We start from the raw sequence: 24636 nt of genomic DNA on the forward strand, positions 1-24636 counted from the left end.
AAACCGCACTGATCTTGCTGATCTCACATCTCCTCTGTATCTTACACCTCACGGACCTCAGTATCCCTTCAGGCCTACCTTTACTGTTGATCACACTGCCCTCAAACCCCAGACCCCTTCAAACTGCACTAACATCTCAGACCTACAGTCCCTCCGTATCTTACACTTGATTGCTCTTCAGATCTCAGTAGCCCTTCTCGCCTATCTCAACTATTGAATCATACAGTCCCTCTGTATGTTACACCCCACTGCGCTTCAAATCTCAATATTCCTTCAGACCCATCTTCACTGTTTGATCATACCGCCCGCAAACGTCTTGAAACAGCGCTAACCTCTCAGACTTCACTGTCTATCTGTATCTTACACCCCATTGCCCTTCAGATCTCAGTAGCCCTTCAAACCTATTTCTGCTGTTGGATCATACCACCCTCAGACTCCTTCAAACTGCACTAATCTCTCAATCCTCCCTGTGCCTCTGTATCTTACACCCCACTGCCCTTCAGATCTCAATAGCCCTTCAGTCCTGTATCTGCTGTTGGATCATACTGCAGTCAGAACTAGATTCCTTTAAGTGGCATTAATCTTGCAGACCTCACCATCCCTCTGTACCTTAAACTCCACTGCCTTTCAGATCTCAGTACCCCTTCAGGCCTACCTTCCCTGTTGGATCATACTGCCCTCAGACCCCAGGCTCCTTCAAACCTTGCTAACCTACCAAAACTCACTGTCAATCTGTATTTTACAGTCCACACCCCCTGAGAACTGACTGCTCCACATCCGGTCAGATGCCACTACCTACTCCAGGTCCCACTGCCTGAGAATTCACAGTCCTTCAAACACCACTGCCTCCTCTGACCCAATTTTCCCTTCTGACCTCACTGGATCTCATACCGCTTCCCAATAACTCGGCAGATAGTACAGCCTTTCTGACTTCAGATCCCACTGCTCCTAAAGCTCCCCTTAGATTTCACTGCACTTTCAGATCTCCTTAACCCTCAAAGCCACACTCCGTCAGGCCACACTACCCTTCAGATCTTAGTGCCACCAGATCTCACTGCATCCGAAGATTCAATTGCCTCTCAGACAACAATCCTTCGGACCCCACAGCCCCTCAGATACTACTGCATGCCTCTAAAACCATTACAATATTACTAGACCAGTAGGTCTAGTGACTTAAATAATCTACTTGACCTATTTTGCAATGCTCTTGACCCATAAACTGGTTTCAAATGATGTGATCATGGGCAAATATTTTAATTCATTGAGTTGCCATTTTCTTCATTAGCACATATGAGAACACCTCCATATGTGCGAGTACAGCATGTTTGCTGTACAAAAAAACTCGAATAGACTAAACTTTATTTTCCATATATAATACAAATCTAGACACATATAGGATACACATGACCCCTGAATTGCCTCTTATATCATTAACAGCATTGTCTTCAGGGCAGGGAAGAAATGTTTCTCAAATCATGTTTAAAAAATATTACTTTTAATAAATACATAACTAAAGCATGAAGTGGAAGCACACTGTCATTATTATAAGCAGATTTTACATTGAAACGGCCACAAAAGTTTCCATTGCCATGCGGCTTTACTGATAAAACTACATAGCCTGCAAACAATAATACATGGAAATAGAGCTTCTGCAAATATGTGTAATTTGCACATTACCAAGTAAAGTTTTCTGGTTTGTTTTTCTCCTATTTAACTTTTTTTGCAGTACACTCCTTAATTCACAAAATATGCTTTTGTAATTGCTGATATATTTTGAAATATTTTTGTTTTGTTTTCAAAAACCTTTATTGAACAAATTTGCACAACAAGGTAATATGTTTAAATATGTGTAATATTAATTTACAGACTATTTATTTAAATGTTATGTTTGGGAAAAATAACTGACATCTTGAGACAGCTCACTTGACAAAAACCTCTAACTCTAGTAAGAGAGAGAAAAAGAAACCTCATTTTCTGAGCAGCAATTAGTTGAAAGACAAACTGACATTTGACATCTTTCCTTGAACAGACAGCAAATATGTCAAGACAAAAACAAGATTTAATGGCATCTTTATTGCTCATTTACTTTCTGAATGAACAGAACACCTGTTCCTTTCCAGCCAAATTTTACTCGCCTGGGGCTAGTAGGCACTAAAAATAGCTCAACATGATAACATTTTACTAGCAATTGCGAGTAGATTTTTCAAAGCCCCATCAGACCCCACTGCCCCTTCAGACCCCACTGCCTCTTCGGACCCCCACTGCCCCTTCAGTACCCTCAGACCCCACTGCCCCTCCAGACCCCCAATGCCCCTCCAGACCCCCACTGCCCCCTCAGACTCCACTGCCCCCTCAGACCCCACTGACCCTTCAGACCCCACTGACCCTTCAGACCCCACTGACCCTTCAGACCCCACTGACCCTCACTGCCCCTTCAGACCCCTCAGAACCCCACTGCCCCCTCAGACACCCACTGCCCCCTCAGACCCCTCAGAACCCCACTGCCCCCTCAGACACCCACTGCCCCCTCAGACACCCACTGCCCCCTCAGACACCACTGCCCCCTCAGACCCCCACTGCCCCTTCAGACCCCACTGCCTCTTCAGACCCCACTGCCTCTTCAGACCCCACTGACCCTTCAGACCCCACTGACCCTTCAGACCCCACTGCCCCTTCAGACCCCTCAGAACCCCACTGCCCCCTCAGACACCCACTGCCCCTTCAGACCCCACTGCCCCTTCAGACCCCACTGCCCCTCCAGACCCCCACTGCCCCCTCAGACCCCTCAGAACCCCACTGCCCCCTCAGACACCCACTGCCCCCTCAGACACCCACTGCCCCCTCAGACACCACTGCCCCCTCAGACACCCACTGCCCCCTCAGACACCACTGCCCCCTCAGACCCCACTGACCCTTCAGACCCCACTGACCCTTCAGACCACACTGACCCTTCAGACCCCCACTGCCCCTTCAGACCCCTCAGAACCCCACTGCCCCCTCAGACACCCACTGCCCCCTCAGACACCCACTGCCCCCTCAGACACCCACTGCCCCCTCAGACCCCACTGACCCTTCAGACCCCACTGACCCTTCAGACCACACTGACCCTTCAGACCACACTGACCCTTCAGACCCCCACTGCCCCTTCAGACCCCTCAGAACCCCACTGCCCCCTCAGACACCCACTGCCCCCTCAGACACCCACTGCCCCCTCAGACACCCACTGCCCCCTCAGACACCACTGCCCCCTCAGACCCCCACTGCCCCTTCAGACCCCACTGCCTCTTCAGACCCCACTGCCTCTTCAGACCCCACTGACCCTTCAGACCCCACTGACCCTTCAGACCCCACTGCCCCTTCAGACCCCTCAGAACCCCACTGCCCCCTCAGACACCCACTGCCCCTTCAGACCCCACTGCCCCTTCAGACCCCACTGCCCCTCCAGACCCCCACTGCCCCTCCAGACCCCCAAAGCCCCTCCAGACCCCCAAAGCCCCTCCAGACCCCCAATGCCCCTCCAGACCCTACAGCCCCTTCAGACCCCACTGCCCCTTCAGACCCCACTGCCCCTTCAGACCCCTCAGAACCCCACTGCCCCCTCAGACACCCACTGCCCCTTCAGACCCCACTGCCCCTTCAGACCCCTCAGAACCCCACTGCCCCCTCAGATCCCACTGCCCCCTCAGACCCCCACTGCCCCCTCAGACCCCACTGCCCCTTCAGACCCCTCAGAACCCCACTGCCCCCTCAGACACCCACTGCCCCTTCAGACCCCTCAGAACCCCACTGCCCCCTCAGATCCCACAGCCCCCCACTGCCCCCTCAGACCCCACTGCCCCCTCAGACACCCACTGCCCCTTCAAACCCTTCAGACCCCTTCAGACTCCACTGCCCCTCAGACTCCACTGCCCCTCAGACCCCACTGCCCCCTCAGACCCCCACTGCCCCCTCAGACCCCCACTGCCCCCTCAGACCCCCACTGCCCCCTCAGATCCCACTGCCCCTTCAGACCCCTCAGATCCCACTGCCCCTTCAGACCCCACTCCCCCTTCAGACCCCACTGCCCCTCCAGTACTCGCCGAAAAGTGCTTCGACGCCTGAAGGGAACAGGAAGCGCTAAATGAATACAACTCCACCACACTGCCGGACAGACCAGGATTCTCAGCTGGTCTCACCTCACACCTCAGGGGCCGCTGACCCTCCACCTAGCGCGTCCACCCGGCCAGAGCTCCCCCGTGCAGCCCGCGCCGAGGCCGGCCTCCGCGCCCCTCACTGCCCCGGGAACGGGGGCCGTGTTTTGAGTGATCAGGGCCAGAACTTGTGTACCTTGGGTCTCACAGCCAATCACGAACTAGGACACATATTCTAAGAGAGTTCGGAAATCTTATCGTTCTTTCATTGGTTGCTGCTGAACTTGTCACATGGTTGACTAAAGATATCCTCGCTGTTCATTGGCCGTTGGGTCTCAGAGACTGTATCAAAGCTTGTAATTGGCTAGGTGAACTGATTGAAGTCGTCCATTGGGTACGGTGCGCTGCTGATTGCACGTGTCGCAGCACAGAATTTACCGCTGGCGGGGCCAAACTTGGCTCGGGTCACTCACTTCCCGGAAGGGGCGGGGCTTGCTTGGACCTGCACCTGTCCAGGCACCCCACCTGTCTAAGTTCAATGGTGCGGCCCATTAGCTGTCCAGCAACCAGGAAAGTGGGAGATTTGGGAAAAATAATAGGGGAAATGTGTTTTCCCCATTGGCCTCTATTGACGCAGGGGCCAGTTTCAACGGGAAATGACAGGCGAAGATGTCTACAAGGGACTTTGTTTTTAGAAAAAGTTATATAGTTATTTATATTGGATCTACTCTGAGGGCTAGAGTCTAATCAGAGCAGACACCCAATTGTCATTTGACAAAGTCAATAGATGAATATATAAAGCAAAAGACACGGGAATAACTTTTTAAAATACAAAAATATTTATATATATGTAGATTAAGTTAAAAAGGAGTACACATAAAAAATGAATTCCGCAATTGTAATGTTTCTCCTTCTCCCCCACAGGACACTAGGACACTGGGTAAGTGTAGAACACTCGTTTATTATATGCAACAAGAAATATCCGAGCTAAAGGGCGCCGAGCGTCTAACTGTAACCGCTCCGGTCGCCAACTGCCGTTACTCGCGTTCGCGCCTTTCAATCTGCTCTCTCTGCGCATGCGCACCTATCCGCTCTAGCCTACGGCGTACCGCGTCATCGCGTATACGCCCGTAGACTAGAGCGCATACCACATATCTCTCCCCTTTAATGGAAACAAAGTTATAACATTTCCCCTCAACAGTAAAGTGTCCTCCAGCTGTGCACATTGTCAATGTGGGGCGCCAAGGGGGGCCGGCACCCAGCTAGTGTTCATCCATCACAAAGTCACTATAACGAGAGGGCACTACAACTGCCCTTCCGCTGCGGGTGTGTCTTACCGGCACGTTCTCTCTCGCCTCTGTCTGTTGTTGGGACACCCCAGCTTCTCTCACGTCTGTTCTCTGCTCTGCCTTCGCTTGTACTCCTCCTCCGTCGGTCGGCCTAGCTCCCAGGACCACCGCTTCACTGTCCTCGCCTGCACCTTCCCCTTGGTTGTCTATGCCGTGCTCGGGAAGGGGTCCTACCTCCGGGTGATCCATGTATCTGTCGACTTCCTCGGACTTGGGCCAGACTAATATTTTGTTGACTCTGGCCATGCGATCTTGTGACCAGACCTTGCCGTCACTGAGGAGGGCCGCCCTGCCACGCACCTCTTTGACTTGTAGTGGCTGGCTGAATTTGCTTTCGCCCTTCTTTTGTAGGGTGGGGAGTTTGATCCTGACCCACTCCCCTTCTTCCAACGCTGTTTCTTTCGTGCTGCGCCGCTTGTCATAGTGTGCCGCATATATCTTCTGGGCCTTCTCCAGATTTCGTTGCACCACCGCTGGGGACCACTTGCTGGTGATGGTCTTCTCCCTCCATGCTACGTTGTCCCTGGTGAAGGGATGCCGTCCTCTTAGCACTTGGAACGGACTATATCCCACTACAGAGGGCGTTATCCGGTAGGCCCATATCATGTTCATTACTTCCACCTCCCAGTCTTTTCCTTGCGATATGGCTGCTTGGATGGAGCCCATGAGCACCCTGTTGAACCTTTCGACCTGGCCGTTGCAAGCTGGATGGTACACGGCAGTGTGTCTCACCTCGATCCCGTTCCTCTTCATGTATCTCCCCCATTTGTCCGACACAAATTGCGGACCATTGTCGCTGAGGATAGTTCTGGGTATTCCCTCTCTGAGGAACACTTCGGTTAGGAACTTCAAGATCGTGTCCGTGTCCATCGACTCTTGTATGTCCACTTCTGGCCACTTAGAGTACTTATCTATCAACACACAGATGTACTTATTCACCCCTCTACTGTCTAGCACGGGCCCCAGAATGTCTATGGCCACATCCTCCCAGGGGCCATGCGGGGTGTCGAACTTTCCCAGTGCTGGTCGGAGTGGGCGGAGCACCTTGTCCGCTCCTTGGCACTGCCCGCACTCCCGCACTTGTCTCTCGATGTGGGCATCCATTCCTGGCCACCAATACATCTGTTTGACCAACGCCTTGGTTTTCACTATGCCCAGATGCCCCTCGTGGAGCACTTTCAGCAGTCGGGGTATTAGTGTCACTGGGGGCACCACTCTCTCTCCTCTGTACAAGAATATCCCCGAGTCACTCAGGGACAGTTCTTCTCTCATTTCGTAAAACCGTCGGACACCCTCCGTCAGCTTCTTCTTGTCCGGCCACCCCGACGTGAGATGTTTCTTTACTTCCATCTTCTCCTCATCGAGCTCGTAAGCCGCCTGCCATTCCTGTGCACTGATCGATGTCTCATGATCCTCCATGCTGGCGACCATTTCCTCCGTGTCCGGGGTCTCTCCCGGCGCCTCTTCCATGGCTGATGCCCTGCTGAGGTAATCAGCTACCTTGTTCTGCGTACCTGGGAGATATTCTACATCGTATGTATAATCCAACAACTTCAGGGTCATTTTCGCTATTCTCGGGGTGGCGGTGTCATGGCCCGATGACGTCAACACTTTGACAAGTGGCTTGTGATCCGCTTGGAGCCTGAATCTCGTGCCCCATATGAACTGACGAAACTTGTTCAACGCCCACGTGACCGCCAGCATCTCCTTTTCGATTACGCTGTACCTTTGTTCCGTCGGGGACAGCGCCCGGGATGCAAAACTGATTGTTTCTTTGGTGCCGTCTTCCCTTTCCTGCGCCAAGACAGCCCCCAAGCCCTTGTCGCTTGCGTCTGTTGTTACAATAGTCTTGCCCGTGGGGACATACCCCTGCCATGGGATGGCATGGCTGATACAGTCTTTGACGGACTCAAATTCGGACTGGGCTTCCCTGTCCCATTCGAATTTTGTGTTGTGCCTGATTAGCTGTCTCATCCTGTACGTTCTTGTGGCAAAATGTCTGACAAACTTGCTGTAATACTCGGCCATTCCAAGGAATGACCGTACTTCCTCTTTGGTCGTTGGGGCCTTTGCGTCCTTTATTGCCTTCACATTTAGTTCCTTCGGCGAGATGCCATGCGTTCCTATCTCGTGCCCTAGGTAGGTCACTGAGCGAGACCCAATTCTGCACTTGCTCCATTCCGCCGTCATTCCTTTGCTTTGCAGCACTCCCAACACTTGATGTAGTTTCTTGTCGTGCTCACCCTTGTCGGAGCCCATCACTAGGATGTCGTCTTGGAAATATTGCACTCCCGAGATGTCTTTAAACAGCCTGTGCATCAACTTCTGGAAAACGGCCGCAGCGGATGCCAGGCCGAAGGGCATTCTCCTGAATTGGTAGCATCCAAAGGGTGTTATGAAGGCTGTGTACTTCCTGCTCGACGGGTGCAGTTCTATCTGGTAATATGCGGACGTGAGGTCAATGGTGGAAAAGTGCGTGATGCCTTTTGTCCTTGCTAGCATCTCCTCTATTCTGGGGAGCGGGAACCTCTCCACTATGAGATTTTTGTTGAGCTCCCTCAGGTCCACACAGAGCCTGACCTTACCATTGGGCTCTTTAACTACTACCAGGGGCGATAGCCATTCCGCACTGTCCACTGGCTCGATGATTTCTAGCTCTTCCAACTTCCTTAGTTCCTGGCGCACCGCCTCACTCGTGGATATCGGTATGTTCCGGACCTTATGCACTACTGGTACTGCTCCCTCCTTAAGGACCATTTTATGCACAAATTTGTCCAGTTTGCCTACCGTGCCCTCGAAGACTTTGGGGTATGCTGCCTTCCAGTCCTCCTCCTTCGAGAGGGGCCATTCATCTGTTAGCAAGATCTGTTCTTTCCCTCCTGGATTGAGTATGATGCCGAGGTCGCCTGCGTCTCTCCATCCTAGTACCGATGGGCCCTTCTCCGCTACATACAGGGTGCACGTGGCTGACCGTCCTCTGAATTCGAACTCCAAGTCCCTGCATCCCACCAGTGGGATGGAATTTTCGGTATACGAGATGGGTCTGATGTCCGGCGGCCATAGGTCGGGCCCTATGACTGGCGCGAATTCCTCTTCCCATATCGACCTTTGCACGATGGTCCAGGGGGACCCCGAATCCACGGCCACATGTACCTTGACGCCCCCGATGAGCATGTCGGTGCGGGGCTTGTCCCTTCGCTTCCCTGATACGTCCAACACTTGATCCTCTATGCACAGCACCAGGTCATCCTCCTCCGGGTCGTCCTCCTCACTTACGTTGGCCGTGGCCGCGTCGATGCACTTGACCGTGGACTTCGTCCCTTTCTTTCGGCAGACTTTTTCGAAGTGACCGGTCAGTCCACAGAATGAGCACCTGGCGCGAAACGCGGGACATCGTCTGTCCTGTGCCGCGTGTGCTGCGCTGCCACATCTGTAGCACGCGAACTTCGTTCCCTGGCTGGGGCGAGACATCTGCTTCCCAGGCCCCCTCGTGTCCTTCCTAGGGTCTCCGTTAGTGCCTTTGGGCTTGCTGGATAGTGGTGCCTCGTCAATCTTGTTGATCATCTGCCTCGGCCCGCTTTCCCTTTTGGCCGCGTCTGCGCCTCTCTTCGACATTTCCGCCTTCTTGACCATCGCCACAACTTCTTTCAGGGTTGTCTCATTCATCGCCCACAACTTGTCTTGGACTGCTCTGCTGGTGGTGTGCATTACAATTTGGTCTTTGATGTATTCATCCTGCAGGTTCCCATACCTACACGTGATTGCTAGCCTGCGGAGAGCTGCTACATAGTCGTCGATGGATTCCCCCGCCTCTTGTTTTCTCTGTTGGAAGTTATAGCGGTCTATCGAGACGCAGACTGCTGGGCGATAATGGCTGTCCAGGTCGTCCAGTGCGTTCACAAAGACATCCGTCTCCGCCGCACCCCTCTCTTTGGGCACCAGGTTCTTAAATACCCTTACCCCCTCTGGGCCTAAGTTGTGGAGCAACAGTCTCTTTTTCCTTTCCGGCTTGTATTCGCCTTCACTTTCGTCTTCCAGGGCCTCTATGTAATTGAGGAAATATTCTTTCCAGTCTTCCCATTTTAGTTGGGGTTCTCCTGGTCTGGTTAGGAACGGGACGGGTGCCATAAGGGCTGACGCTTGGTTCGCCATTCTGGCTTCGCCTCTAGGTCCTCCTGCCTGGGCACTTAGGGTAGGCGCACCGGACGTTCCTGCGTTCTCTGCCGTGTCACCTTGGCCCCTTGGGCTACCTGGGGTATTGTCCCTCGTAGTGTGCGCTGTCTGTGCTACTTTCCCCCCTTCCTCTAGCTTGGGGGTGTCTCCTTTGGTTGCCAGGTTGCTGCCTGGGGGTTCCTGGAGTTCTGGGCCACACTAACCTGACTAGTGAGGCTTGTGATCTGTTCTTCGACGTGCTGCTGCGCTGCTGCCACGCCCTTGCTCTTCCTTGCAGGTCCTGTGCCTTGCTGGCTCGTGGGTGTGGGCTGTGGGGTGTTTTTTTTTTTCCTTTTTGCACCAGGTGGTGTCCGGATCTCAGCCTCGTCGCCACTGTAATGTTTCTCCTTCTCCCCCACAGGACACTAGGACACTGGGTAAGTGTAGAACACTCGTTTATTATATGCAACAAGAAATATCCGAGCTAAAGGGCGCCGAGCGTCTAACTGTAACCGCTCCGGTCGCCAACTGCCGTTACTCGCGTTCGCGCCTTTCAATCTGCTCTCTCTGCGCATGCGCGCCTATCCGCTCTAGCCTACGGCGTACCGCGTCATCGCGTATACGCCCGTAGACTAGAGCGCATACCACAGCAATAAATCATGAAAAGAGTGTCTGTTCTAATTAGACTCACCCTCAGAGTAGATCCAATATAAATAACTATATAACTTTTTCTAAAAACAAAGTCCCTTCTAGGCATCTTTACCTGTCATTATCAGTTTTGCCCAAACCTCCAAGGTTGTATTGGGTTTCCCCTGCGATTACACTAGTTTCAACGGGAGGCAGCTAAAATGAAGGCATTCTTGCTTCAATAATCGGGAATCTCCTGCCTGCATCGGGTTTGTTTTGATCTTGTGTGGGAGCTGTTTCAGTATTGCACATGGTGGCCCCCGAGGTGTGGTTATCGTGTTATGGCACACAGCGCTTAGTGGTGGTTAAAGGGCAGTGATATGGTTGTAGAGTTTATCGTTTGCTGTATGCTGACAGCTAGCTCTGCAGATTCTTTTTTCAGACCTGCTCATTTAAAAAGGTTGGGGTTGGGCAGGGTTTTGTTCTGGAAACCTGACAACTCACATGAAGTAAGAAGGTCCGGAGACAGTTGAGGTGAGTAAGCTGTTTCTTTATTTGATACTCAACAGCACCCACAACCAGACGCTCCCGCCACATACCAGGATCTCGGACAACAGATTAACGTTGTCAGAACCCTGGCATGCCGCGTTCAGCACTAGATTGTGGAACCATTTTTAAAACACTACAAAACTAGAGCGAGGCCTCCTCGAGCTCATATCCTGGCACGAGGATGCTTGCACTACAACATCTCCCTCTCCACAAAGAACAAAGTGGAAAGGAAAACAAACATAGCAAACAAGAAACTTAAGCAAGGATGATGCTATTGCAAACAGAACAAATAAAGCAAATAAACGTATGAAAAAAAATACAGAATCAAGACGAAATGTGATCATTCAATTTGGAGGGCAATCTTCTACAACGATCTCCCAACTCGGTGGTAAGGATTATGTGTCAACAGTGGTCACAACAGAACCAGGGGGAAAAGCACATTCTGGACTGGAATGTACAACGGGACACCGAGAGATGGAAGAATTTTCAACGACGGACGGTGGATCATGTAACCACCGAGTCCAATCAGAATCCTTCAATTCCTGTTTTGATAACTTGAGTAAAGAACAAGCCTGTGAGTCAGAAAGGTGTACCAGAGATCTCTTGTTCCACAAACCCTTAAAACCAAGTACAGCTGAGCCTCTGCTGACACCAGTGACTTGCACCGGAGGGGAACATTTTGATAAACCATTTGACACTTTTTGGGTATTTTTAATGAGGACCCAATCAGCCACTCAATTCTAGAGTATTCAAATTTTTTGCAGCGTCATGCGCTGACTTCATGCGACTTTGCTTTTGTACAACTCTCGAAGTCAAATCCTCATTGCAATGAATGCTCTTGCTGTGCTTATTGAGTAACCAATTGGGACACAAACGAGTGTGAGCAGTTCTACCCCTTAAGAGGTAAAATGGGGAAACACCTGTGATGCAATGAGGAGAAATATTATAAGACCACAACTTGGCTTCAATGAAATCCTGTACATCATGTTGGGAGGAAAGGGCTGTTTGAATGGCATCCTTAGCTAGTCTGTTTGCCCTTTCAACCAAACCGTTAGAGGTTGGTGAGTATTACGCAATCTTAAGATGTTTGACATCACACTTGGTTAAGAAGGAACTGACGTTTTGAGAGATAAAATGGGTGCCATTGTCTGTGACTATAACAGAGGGCGAGCCTTCCACAGAAAATATCTTCTTCAAAAACTTAATGGCATTGGTAGAATTGGGTGAGTCACAAAACATGTGATAAATCCATTTTGAGTGAAAGTCGATTAATAAAATAAGATATTTAAGGTCATGGGACAGGAGATCATAAGGTCCAGAAAAGTCGAAACTAACTTTGTCCCAAGGTTTAATGGGAACGGCCACAGGGTGTAAGGGTGTATTCATAACTTTCAATTTTTTGTCAGATCAGAGACATTCAGCACATGAATCAATGTAAAATTTGACCTGAGATTCTAGGGATGGCCACCAGTAGTACAGCTTAATGAGTTGTGAAGTCTTTGAAATCCCTAGATGACCTTGGTGCGCAAATTTGATGATGTCGTTCCTGAGACTGGACGGGGAAACACAAAAAACATGTCTCATGACCATTCCATTAACCAGGGATAATTCAGGTGCTGCCATGGCAAAAGCTTTCAACTCATTAGGAAGTTTCCTATTTTCTGGCCAACACTTCACAATATAACCAGAGACAAGTTTAAGATTTTCATCCTTGTTGTTTGCTTCCAACCAAGATTGTTCAGTAATACTGGGACATATCTTGACAGCATCAATAGCAGCAACCACACATTCTGTATCTTCTAAGTTCTCAACTTCTTAGGGATCATGAAAAGCCATCTGTGAAAGGCAATCAGCCCTGAAGTTTCTACCTCCAGAAATGTGTTTAAAAGAAAAATGGAATTCTTGTAATTTTGATAGGAGTCTAACCAACCTGGCTGATGCTTTACCAAGCCCATTACCATTAAGTAACTGCGTAAGAGACTTTTGGTCTATGAATTATTCAAATTCACGACCCCAAATGTAATTTTTGAACTTTTTAATTGCCCAAACACACGCAAGAGCCTCGCGTTCAATTGTGCTATAATGGGTCTCAGATGGTTTAAGCATCCTTGAAGAAAAAGCTATGATGTGCTCTAGAACCGCTCAAAATTAAGTGAAGACATCACGGACTTCATCACTCCACACGCGCTCCCCTCCAAAGATTACATCCTTCTGGGAGACCTCAACTTTCACCTTGAAAAGAACAACGACCGCAACACCACCACCCTCCTGGACAACCTCGCCAACCTCGGACTTAAACAACTGGTCACTTCCCCCACCCACATCGCAGGTCACACACTCGACCCCATCTTCACCTCCAGCAATCATGTCTCCTTCAGCCACACTACGGATCTCCTCTGGACTGACCACAGCTGCGTTCACTTCACCTACAACAAGCCGAAACCCACCAACCACCTCCAACCAACTCTGCAAAGAAACTGGAACAAAATCACCATCGACCAGATCTCCTCATCGCTCCTTATAAACACCCCAGCCCACTCTTCTAACCCAGACCAAGCCGCCGCCAACTTCACCCTATGGTTATCCAACACCGCCGACATCCTAGCACCACTGAAAAAACGTCAACGCAAACTTAGCAGCAAGAAGGCCTCATGGTTCAACGATGATCTTAAGAAGTCCAAGAAACTCTGCCGCTCCCTTGAAAAGGCCTGGAAAAAAGACCCATCCACTAGCACCAAGGACGCCTTCAAAAACGCCACCCGCACACACCACCAACTAATCCGAAAGGCCAAGAAAACTGCATTCAAGGATCGACTAGACAACAACGCCCACAACAGCAAGGAACTTTTCAACATCGTCAAGGAATTTACCGACCCCTCGGCCAACTCCAACGACATCACCCCTTCTCAAGCCCTCTGCGACTCTCTGGCTTTATTCTTCCACAACAAAATTGCAGACATCCACAACAGCTTCGACAACCTACCCGGAGACCAACCCACCCAACCATATGTTGAACATCCTCCCCCCTTGAACACTCTTAACGACTGGAACCCAATCTCCATTGAGGACACCATCCGCCTGATGAACTCTATCCACTCAGGATCCCCCACAGACCCATGTCCCCACCACATCTTCAACAAAGCAGACTCCGTCATAGCACCGCACCTCCGAGACGTCATCAACTGCTCCTTCAACTCCGCCACCTTCCCGGAAAGCTGGAAACACGCTGAACTCACCGCCCTTCTGAAAAAACCCACAGCGGACCCCACCGAACTCAAAAATTACCGCCCCATCTCGCTCCTTCCTTTCCCAGCCAAAGTCATCGAGAAAGCTGTCAACAACCAACTCTCCGCTTTCCTCGAAGCTAACAAATCCCTCGACTCCTCACAATCTGGCTTCCGAGCAAAACACAGCACTGAGACCGCCCTCATCGCAGCAACAGACGACATTCGAACTCTACTGGACAATGGAGACACAGTCGCCCTCATCCTCCTCGACCTCTCTGCAGCCTTCGGCACAGTCTGCCATAGCACCCTTTTACAACGCCTCAGAAACATCGGAGTACAAGGAAAAGCACTTGAATGGATCACCTCGTTCCTCACCGGAAGAACCCAGAGAGTCCGCCTTCCACCATTCAAGTCCGAGGCCACTGAAGTCATCTGTGGCGTACCACAAGGATCCTCACTCAGTCCCACCCTCTTCAACGTATACATGAGCCCCCTTGCGGCCATCGCTCGCCAACACAACCTCAACATCATCTCCTACGCGGATGACACTCAACTGATCCTTTCTCTCACCAATGACCCCAGCACCGCCAAAACCAACCTACACGAAGGAATGAAAGAAGTTGCCGAATGGATGAAACAAAGCCGTCTGAAACTGAACTCAGATAAAACAGAAGTCCTCATCTTAGGTACTTCCCCCTCTGCATGGGACGACTCTTGGTGGCCGGAAGCCCTTGGAAAAGCACCCATCCCGACAGACCACGCTCGGAACCTAGGCGTTATCCTGGATTCTTCACTCTCAATGAACAGACAAGTCAACGCCGTATCCTCATCCTGCTTCAACATTCTCCGCATGCTCAAAAAAACATTTAGCTGGATCCCCACCGAAACCAGAAAAACAGTCACCCATGCTCTGGTCACGAGCCGACTGGACTACGGAAACACCCTCTACGCAGGTACTACCGCTAAACTCCAGAAGAAACTCCAACGAATCCAAAACGCCTCAGCCAGGATCATATTAGACATCCCGCGTAACGAACACATCTCTGGCCACCTGAAAGACCTCCACTGGCTACCCGTCAATAAGAGGATCACTTTCCGACTGCTAACCCACGCACACAAATCACTCTACGACATCGGACCAGAATGCCTCAACTCACGACTGTCCTTCTACACCCCCTCCCGCCAACTACGTTCTTCCAGCCAAGCCCTCGCCACTGTACCCCGCATCAACAAAACCACCATGGGAGGCAGATCCTTCTCATACCTGGCGGCTAAAACATGGAACTCACTCCCCACCTACCTTCGCCTTACCCAGAACCACCTAGCATTTAGAAAGCAACTTAAAACGTGGATATTTGACAAGTAATCCTCCTCCCCTCCCTTAGCGCCTTGGGACCCTCTGGGTATGTAGTGCGCTATATAAATTCTCTGACTTGACTTGAGTAGAACCGCCCCCAACCAAGTGAGGCTGGCGTCAGCCATTAACAAACACTTCGAAGAGTCATGGAAAGGATGTAGGGCAGGTGCTTCTACAATGAGTTTTTTTAACTCGATCAAATGAAGAAGAAACTTCTTCAGACCAATCAAATTTAGAACCTTTCCGAAGGAGAGCACGCAATGGCTCAACAGTTTGTGTATATCCTTTGACAAAACGGGCATAATATTCTGCTAGGCCTAAGAATGATCGAAGTTAGTCTTTGTCTTTGGAAGAAGAAGCATGGCTGATAGCTTTGCTAAGCGACAACCTAGGCTTAATACCTTCTGGAGACACAGTATGGCCCAAATAATCCAAATGCTTTGTGGCAAATTTACATTTGTCAGCCCTGATTGTCACGCCTGACTCATTCAATTTGGGCAAAACGGAAAATAAATTGCTCAAGTGTGTTTCCCAGCCGTCAGCATAAACCAAAATATCGTCCTGGTAGGCCTGGACTCCTGGCATGTTTCGAAAAAGATTTCCATAATCTTCTGAAAAACACTGGCCGCAGAGGCCATGCCAAAAGGAAGTCTAAGGTACTTATATACTCCAAATGGTGTGACAAAAGTGGTGGACTTTGGGAATCGACTGTTAAAGGTAACTGGTGGTAAGCTGAATGCAGGTCAATGATAGAGAACAATTTTGCCCCACCCCCCCCAATTGGCTAGAAGTTCAGGGATTTTGGGAAGGGGGTGGCAGTCAATTAAGATGTTTTAATTCAAGGTGCACAAATCTGCACATAATCTGACCTCTCCAGATTTCTTCCGGACTATAACAAATTGAGAAACCAATTCTGAGCGGTTGCAAGGAGCAATGATGCCATCATCGCACAAAGACTTGAGAAATGACTTGAGTACATCCTTTGCACTGAGGGGCAATGGGCGTACCTTATGAACAAAAGGTTGAGCATTTGACTTAAGTCTAATCGGGTGTTGAAAACCCTTGGTAGTTCCTAATTTGTTAGAGAAAAGCCTGGGGAATGTATCTAAAACCTTTTTGAGATCAAGATCAAAAGTGTGGTCTGTGACAGATAGACAATCAGTTTTGGGATGTGAATCATTCCTAGAGCCAGCAGGACTGTAGCCCTGAGGAGGATCACCAAGGGTAATTGGGTTATCAGAGCCTGGAATAAGTTGTAGTCTCATTTTGGCAAGATCTTGCCAACCAATGATGTTGCGCCCCTACCAGCAACACATACCTTTGTAAAAATGGACCTCCCTAAACATCCTAATCTCAAATTGAAATCGCCCAACATGTCTATCTCAAACTCACCTAATGCTTTGGGATTGATGTCTGTTTGAAATAACGCAACATATCCTTGCCATTTCTCAAGAAACATGACATCTGTTAAAATGAGAGAGCCAGCATCTGCCATGATAGGACTCTCTATATTTCCAAATAATGCAGTTTCTATAGGACCTTTAACACAATGAGGAGTAAAAATAGAGTTACACTCAATTGAAACAATCATGTCTTGAAAATGGTCTGTACAATCATCAATGGTTTCAGAGTACTCAATGCTGTTAACTCTGGTAGGTCTTTTAGACAATCTACATGAACCTTGAAAATGACCTATTTTTTTGCATAGAACACACCTTTTACCAAGAGCACAACACATGGGGTAGTTACCCAGATGCGATTTGGATCCACATCTGTAACAAAATGTGTTCCCTTTTTTAACAAATTGTCTAACAGGTTTGTTTGTGGAGACAACGCTGATGGAATTAACAATGTCTTGCGCAGGAGTTTTGAAAGAGTTGAGAGATTGATCATGTTAAAGGACCTTGGAGGTGATGCTGGATGTATGACATTACAACGCATGCTTTTACAACGTAAGTATTACAACGCAAACCTTTACAACGAATAGTGCTTTGGGGTGCTGGATTGTAAATAGTTTAATTTACTATTCCAACTCCAGTCCCCGTGAACACTAGGGAAGGTGTTGGATAGTAAATTAAATCTATTCCCTATCCTAGAGCCCCCCCCAGCGCAACGCGTTGTAATGGTTTGCGTTGTAATAGTTGCGTCGTAAAGGCACTGCGTGGTAAAAGTTGCGTTGTAAAGGATGTTTCCCGGTGATGATATGTCTCTCAATGCTCTTAGCAATATCAATTGTTTCCTGGAGAGAGGGTTTCCTGCAACTGAGGAGGCATTCTTGAATCTTTCTTGAAAAACAAGAAAAGACAAATTGGTCTCAAATATAAATGTCAGGATCCGCCTCAAACTCACAAGTTGAAGCTAAAAGTCACAACTGCGCAATGTATTCTCTACAGATTCTTCTTCACATTGTTTTCTTCTAAAGAAATTGTGTCTTTCAAGCATAATGTTTGACTCTTGGTCATAATGTTTGGCTAGACAAGATAATTCTTCTTTGTAAGCATTCCAATGCTCAGCATCGCCAGCTTCTCCAGCAGGTGTGGGAAATTTAGGTAAGTTCTCAAAGACATGTTGTGCAGCAAGTCCTAAGCAACCATATAAAATTGCAACTTTACGTTCCGGAGAAAACTTGACAGCATCAATGGCAACAATGTGATTCTCAAAAGCTTTTACCCATTGACGCCATGGAATACAGGGTTTGCCAGGTTGTTGTAAGAAGGGAAGAGGTTGCGGAATTGCTGAGAAATAGCCATAATGTAGAATTGAATGGCCAATACAATGTGAAAAATGCAATACTGTAAATAAGATTATGTCTTAAACAACATATTCACTATAGTTGACAGCATGCGATATTAAGAATAAACTGTTAAAATTTAAATAAATATACATATATTTTTTTTTAAAAAGAGGTGAGCCTGTCACTGATGTTCACAGTTCCAGGCTAAATTTTAGTAAAAACTTGAAATATAATGGTAAGGTGAGCCTATCACCGAAATTGAAGGTTCAAACACTGAAATTGTAAATGTAAAAAAATGAAATTGAAAGGGTGTGCCTGTCACTGCGAGAGCGTGCAGGCTGGATCCTACCTGGGTACGAAGAGAGAGATCACCATGAAGTAGGAGAAACAGCTTAATGAAAAACACCGGCTGTATCTTCGAGTGGCGGGTTACCATAGTAACGATAATAAGCTAAGCAAAAGATGGCCGTCTGCTTGTAGACGCTTCCGTAAAGCGTGATGAAGTAATGGAGTCAGGAAGCGTCTTGCCTTGCTAGGCGATGCAGCGTTGAGGCAAAGCTGAGAAGAGTGACGTCATCAACTCGCATCTGCCAACCTGCCCAAAACTGCCGAAAGTGCGTTTTGTGCCAAAGGGAATGAAGGAGATGAAACAGGAACCGCGTAAGAGGTTCTCCGCTTTGTGCAGGTGCGTGGAGTATCGATGAGGAAGTTCAATGTCGAAATTTGGCTGGTGGGTGCTGGACGCGCAGCTTCGTCCGCTTGTCGCCAAATGAAGTAAGAAGGTCCGGAGACAGTTGAGGTGAGTAAGCTGTTTCTTTATTTGATACTCAACAGCACTCACAACCAGACGCTCCCGCTGCATACCAGGATCTCTGACTACTGATTAACGTTGTCAGAACCCTGGCATGCCGCGTTCAGCACTAGATTGTGGAACCATTTTTAAAACACTACAAAACAAGAGCACGGCATCCTCGAGCTCATATCCTGGTACGAGGATGCTTGCACTACATCACACAATGCCAGTGTGTCACACGATTTCGTCTCCCTTCACCCTTCAGGTTACCAGATGAGGACCTTAAAACACAAGGTGAGCTGGAAAGCACTGTGGATTCCTAACTCATCTTTTGTGGCTATAAGCAGCCAATGTCTATTAAGAGGTGTGAAAAACTTAACATTGACTCCATTATGGATGAACACCAAAACTTGAAATTCAAAGATGATGACATTTTAGACAAATTTCTCAGTTTTTATAAAAAATTGTACACCTCAGAAATTCCCCCCCACACCTCACCACATATCCCACTTTTTATCTAGTATCCATCGACCTTCCCACACCCAACCAGACCTCACTCTTCTAGAAAATGACATATCACAAAAGGAACTTCTAACCGCCCTACAGACCCTTAAAAAAGATAAGGCCACGGGACCAGACGGATTTACTGTTGAGTTTTTTGCACATTTTCATTGTTTACTACTTCCCAAATTACATGCTCTTCTGATTTCTTTTTTACAAACTGGTGAATCCTCAGGCTCTTTTTCAGATGCCCTAATCTGTCTCATTCCTAAGGAAGGGAAAGATTTACAATATTGTAAAAATTATCGACCTATTTCTTTGGTTATTGTCGATTATAAAATATTCTCAAAAACGTTGTCTCTGCGTTTGGATTCCCATTTGACTTATCTCTTGGGATTGGAACAATCTGGTTTTGTTCATAATAGTTTTATCACTGATAACACTCGTTTATTCTTCGACATCCTATCCAAATCCTCCCACGTCCCCCACTCCTTGTCAGCCATTGCGTTAGACGCGAAAAAGCCTTCGACCGAGTAGAGTGGCCGTACCGTTTCCAGACTCTCAAGTGGTTTGGATTTGGTCCCAAAGTCATCTCCTTAATCTCAATTTTATACTCAAATCCGAGAGCTGCAGTGCGTGCAAATGGCAAAACATACTCTTACTTTAATTTATTTACAACAAGGGGTGGTGAGGGACAGAGTCTCTGAATTAAACAGAAAACTCTCACCCAGTCAAGAGATCAGGGCTAGATCCAACACCGTTTTTCCTGTCCCAGTGCATGATGGGAACAGGGCAAACCAAACTACAAAAGCCAATTCTTACACTGGGAAGGAAACAAGCTCCCGGGGACCGGTTTCTGGCATTACAGCCGTCTTCGGCCCGGTTTGCTTGAATCCTGATGGTGCAATGAGCAAGGGACTCACATCTGAGCATACCCTTCCACGCTTAGGGTGGACAAAAATATTTACAACAAGGGGTGGTGAGGGACAGAGTCTCTGAATTAAACAGAAAACTCTCACCCAGTCAATTAACTTTAATTTAGGCAGAGGCAAGGCTGTCCTTTGTCCCCTTTTCTTTTTAACTTTGCTTTGGAGCCCTTCCTCTCCCCGATTCGTCAAAATGGTGATATACATGGATTTCAATTCCAAAACACTCATATTAAAGTAGCAGCACACGCTGATGATGTACTCTTATTTCTGTCCCAACCTCAGTCTTCTCTCCCCGCATTTCTCCACGAAGTAGCCTCTTTCGCTGCTGTTTCTGGATATAAACTCAACATAGATAAATGTGATATATTACCCCAAACAAAATACACTTTTAAAGAGGACTTCGCTATTTCTAACTTCACTTGGAGTTCCCAACATGTCAAATATCTAGGCCTTCATTTTACACCCTCTGTTTCAGGCACAGTTTCAAGATGTATGGAAAATTGCATAGAGAAAATCTCCTCCTTAACCACCAAATGGCATCCTTTGTACTTATCATGGTGGGGTCATCTTGACACCATAAAAATGATGCTTTCCCCTATAGCTTTATTCACTATCTCCAACATCCCTGTATCAATCCCCAAATTTTAAAAAAAGAAAATTAATTCTTTATTGTCTTCTTTTCTGTGGAGCAACAAGAAATCTCGTAAGTCTCTATCAAATCTAACACGCCCTAAATCAGAGGGTGGTGTTAATTTCCCTCACTTCCCTTCCTATCACAGATCCTTTTTGCTTCATCAAGTTGCAAAGTGGCTCTCTACACCTTCCAAGGTTTCTCCTCTTTGGGCCCAACTGGAACGTTCTTATCTTTCTCCTTTCTCATTTAAAGAATATCTTTCTTTCTCCTGTAAACCGCAATCCCTTTCCACTCCCATCATTAAACACACAACTACGCTTTGAAGTTCCCTTCACCAAACCTGCCTACGGACTGGACTTCTTTTTCTGACTCTACAATCTGGCACAACAATACAATTTTAACCACATCGATGCTGCACCTATTCCTCTGCTGTGCTGGACAGCAATAAAAACGGGTGTGGTCATGACGAGCTCAGCTCGTCATGAGCACAGGAGCACTGTGCTGCATGACGAGCTGAGCTCGTCATGAGCATCGAAGTGGTTAATACATGGCAAGCCCTTTTACTGGAAATCTTGGCGGCAGAGAGGTCTAATCCGGGTACATTAACTATACGCACAGGACGAGCTCATGTCATTTTCGCAAATTAGTGAACTTTTTTACCTTCCCCCAACATTTCATTCTAAATACTCCCTACTACAGGAAGCCATTCTAGCTGCTCGCACCCAATACCTACTTCCACGCCCTTTTAATGCCCACGCACCTCCCTTCGTTGACCATTTATACACCCTTTTACGTTCAAATCCCAAAGCCTCTACTCTTTATACCCATTTACAGGCCTCAAGCATTCCCAGAGAAAAAGCTAAGGTGGAACTTACCTGGGAAACTGACCTGGATGTTAACTGGTCTACACCTACATGGGCCAAGTTATGGACTAAAATGCGGAAATCTTCTAGATCAGCGAGTACTACGCAAACGTTATTTTTGTTTACCATCGATTGTTACTGACCCCAGTTACTTTACACACACACCATGCCAACCTTTCAGTTGTTTGCTGGTCAAGTTCGTCTCTGTATGTAGATTTTCAGCACTTAATCTTCACCTGCCCCCTCATTCACACATTTTGGGAAAGGATATGTTCCCAAATTAACTTAATTTTTGGTTCCAGTCATCCTGTTTCTATTTCTGATATATTTTTAGGCAGCCTGTCTCCCGTATGGACACATTGTACTTCTAACATAAAGATAATTGACTTACTGTTAGCAGTTGCAATTCAGCAAATTACCAAGAACTGGAAAGATTTTCGCAAATTATCTTATCAAGCTTGGTGGTATGCTGTGTGTTACAATCACAGATTAGACACACCTTTTGTGTATCCTGTCATTCTAACAGTGAAACGCTTGAACTTATGGTTACCTGTTACATTATTTCTCGATTCCAGTGCTCGACGCTCCCATGCTTTGCTCCCTGTGCAACAAGAAGTCTCCAAACCTCCTTGACATTCCTTTGTTGTTCTTATCAATACATGCTCATTTTGCATTTTGTTTCATGTTTTATTTTTATACATAATGTGCCACCTTTGGTTTTTTTTAAATCACAATATATTTGTATTTCCCTGCCCTTCTCCTCTTTTGTCTTGTTATATTGCTTTACACACACAATTCTTATGTTTCCTTTTTGGTTTCTCATTGATTCATGTGACTATTTCTTGTTATATTGTATTTTGTACTATGACTTATCTTTTCCTTAATAAACTCATTTTTGAACTGAAGAGGTGTGAAAAAACCCCAGGCAATTAGTGACAGCCTCGGCAGCCCTTTACTTTTTTTGTAGAGGTGGTGAAGTGAGGTGGGCTTGGTGGAGGGCAGATTGCCTCTTCAGTAGCTCTCTGCACGAGGCCCCACCCACTCCAAGGCTCTACCCCTCCTCAATCAATCAGGGGTTTATAAAGCGCGCTACTCGCCTACTTGGGGGCGGGGGTGGGTGCAGCTCCTGGTCAGTCAAAGAGCCAGGTTTTCCTGAATGTGTGCAAAGTAGGGGAGCGTCTGATGCTGACTGGGAGCTAGTTCCAGGTCCTTGCTGCGACGTAGGAGAAGGCTCTTCCGCCTGCTCTGGGTCTGTGGATGCGTGGGGTCATTGCCAGGGCAAGGTCGGCGGAGCGGAGGTTCCTTTTGGGTATGTGGAAAGAGACTCTTTCGTTGAGGTCCGATGCTGTAGCTTGAAGGTCACTCTCTTCTTGATGGGGAGCCAGTGGAGGTCTCATAGGTGCTGGGTCATGTGCTCGTGTTGTGGGATTCCGAGGATGAGTCTGACAGAGGCTGTTCTGGATGGTTTGAAGCTTTTGTAGCAGGGTTTTGTTAATTCCGGTGTAGAGAGCGTTTCCCTAGTCCAATCTGCTGGTTATGAGTGCATGGGTGATGGTCTTTCTGCAATCAGGGGAATCCAGTTGAAGGTCTTGCGGAGGGAGTTGAAGCCTGTGGCGGCAACGGCGTTGATCTGGCGGGTCAAGGTGAGGGAAGAGTCTAGAATGATGCAGAGGTTCCAGGCGTGGTCCATCGGGGCGTGTTTCCGAGGGCAAAGGGGCCACCAGGAGCTGTCCACGCAGAGGGGGAAAGTCCGAGGATGAGGACCTCTGTCTATACTGATACTATACTGAGCCCATGCTGTCTGATGATGGCAGCGAGGGGGGCCATGTAGATGTTGAAGAGCGTGGGGCTTAGCGAGGATTCTTGAGGTACTCCACAGTTGATCTCTGTAGGTTCGGAGAGTAAGGGAGGGAGTTTGATCCTTTGGGTTCAGCCGGAGAGAAAAAAGCGGAACCAGTCGAGGGGGGTCCCCTGTATACCGGTGTCGTGGAGTCTGGCTGCGAGAGTGCGGTGAGAGACGGTTTTGAAGGCTGTGGACAGGTCTAGTAGGACGAGGGCCGCAGTGTGGCCCTGGTCGAGTAGCACATGGATATCATCAGTGGCGGCGTGGAGGGCAGTTTCGGTGCTGTGGTTGCTGCGAAATCCGGACTGGAAAGAGTCGAGGATGGCGTTCTCTTCGATAAAGGTGGTCAGCTGAGCTTTGAAGAATCTCTCAGTGACTTTGGCTGTGAAGGGAAGGAGAGAGATGGGCCGGTAGTTTTTCATGTCCGTCGAGTCGGCCAAGGGTTTATTGAGGAGGGCTTGACCTCTGCCCCCTTCCAGTCATTGGGGAAGATGCCGTATTCGAGGGAGGTGTTGATGGTCCGGCCTAGTTCGGGAGCTATGGCAGCGGTGGCTTTGTGGTAGATGTGCGGTGGGTAGGGGTCTGTGGGGGCTCCTGAGTGGGCGGAAGAGGCACAAGGCCAGGGGGATCTGTAGATGAGTGTCCCGCGTAGCATGGTTCAGGGGCAGGTTTGGATCTGGAAGTGGAGGTCCTCTGTGTTGGAGAGGGGGTTTGTGCTAGAGGTGGAGATTCAGAGGGAGTTCTTATGTACAATGGCAAGTCTTCCATATAGGGTAAGAAAAAAAGCTATCCACAAGATTTATAATAGTTAATTAATACATAACATCAGACCTAAATCTATGCGAAACAATGCATATCGTATGAACATGTACATATGACTGGAAGTAATTCCTTTTAGTACAAAATTATATTCCTTTATTTTTATATATTAATATTTTTCAATTATAT

General features: G+C 48.1%; 1 protein-coding gene across 8 annotated transcripts in view; it reads right to left on the minus strand.

Moving 5' to 3' along the window:
• The window catches only part of RING1 (ring finger protein 1), an 86219-nt gene that overhangs the window by 13211 nt on the left and 48372 nt on the right, over positions 1-24636 (minus strand). The window contains exon 1 of one of the 8 annotated variants that reach the window (XM_086920641.1): positions 4183-4338. The exons of 3 other annotated variants lie outside the window; for them this stretch is intronic. The gene's annotated coding sequence lies outside the window, so the exon portion shown is untranslated. Of the gene's footprint in view, positions 1-4153; positions 4339-24636 lie in introns of those variants that run through there. 4 more of the 8 variants (XM_086920635.1, XM_086920636.1, XM_086920640.1 and 1 more) reach the window with 4 other exon arrangements.

Source organism: Lissotriton vulgaris, chromosome 5, assembly GCF_964263255.1.
Source record: "Lissotriton vulgaris chromosome 5, aLisVul1.2, whole genome shotgun sequence".
Classification (NCBI taxonomy): Eukaryota; Metazoa; Chordata; class Amphibia; order Caudata; family Salamandridae; genus Lissotriton; species Lissotriton vulgaris.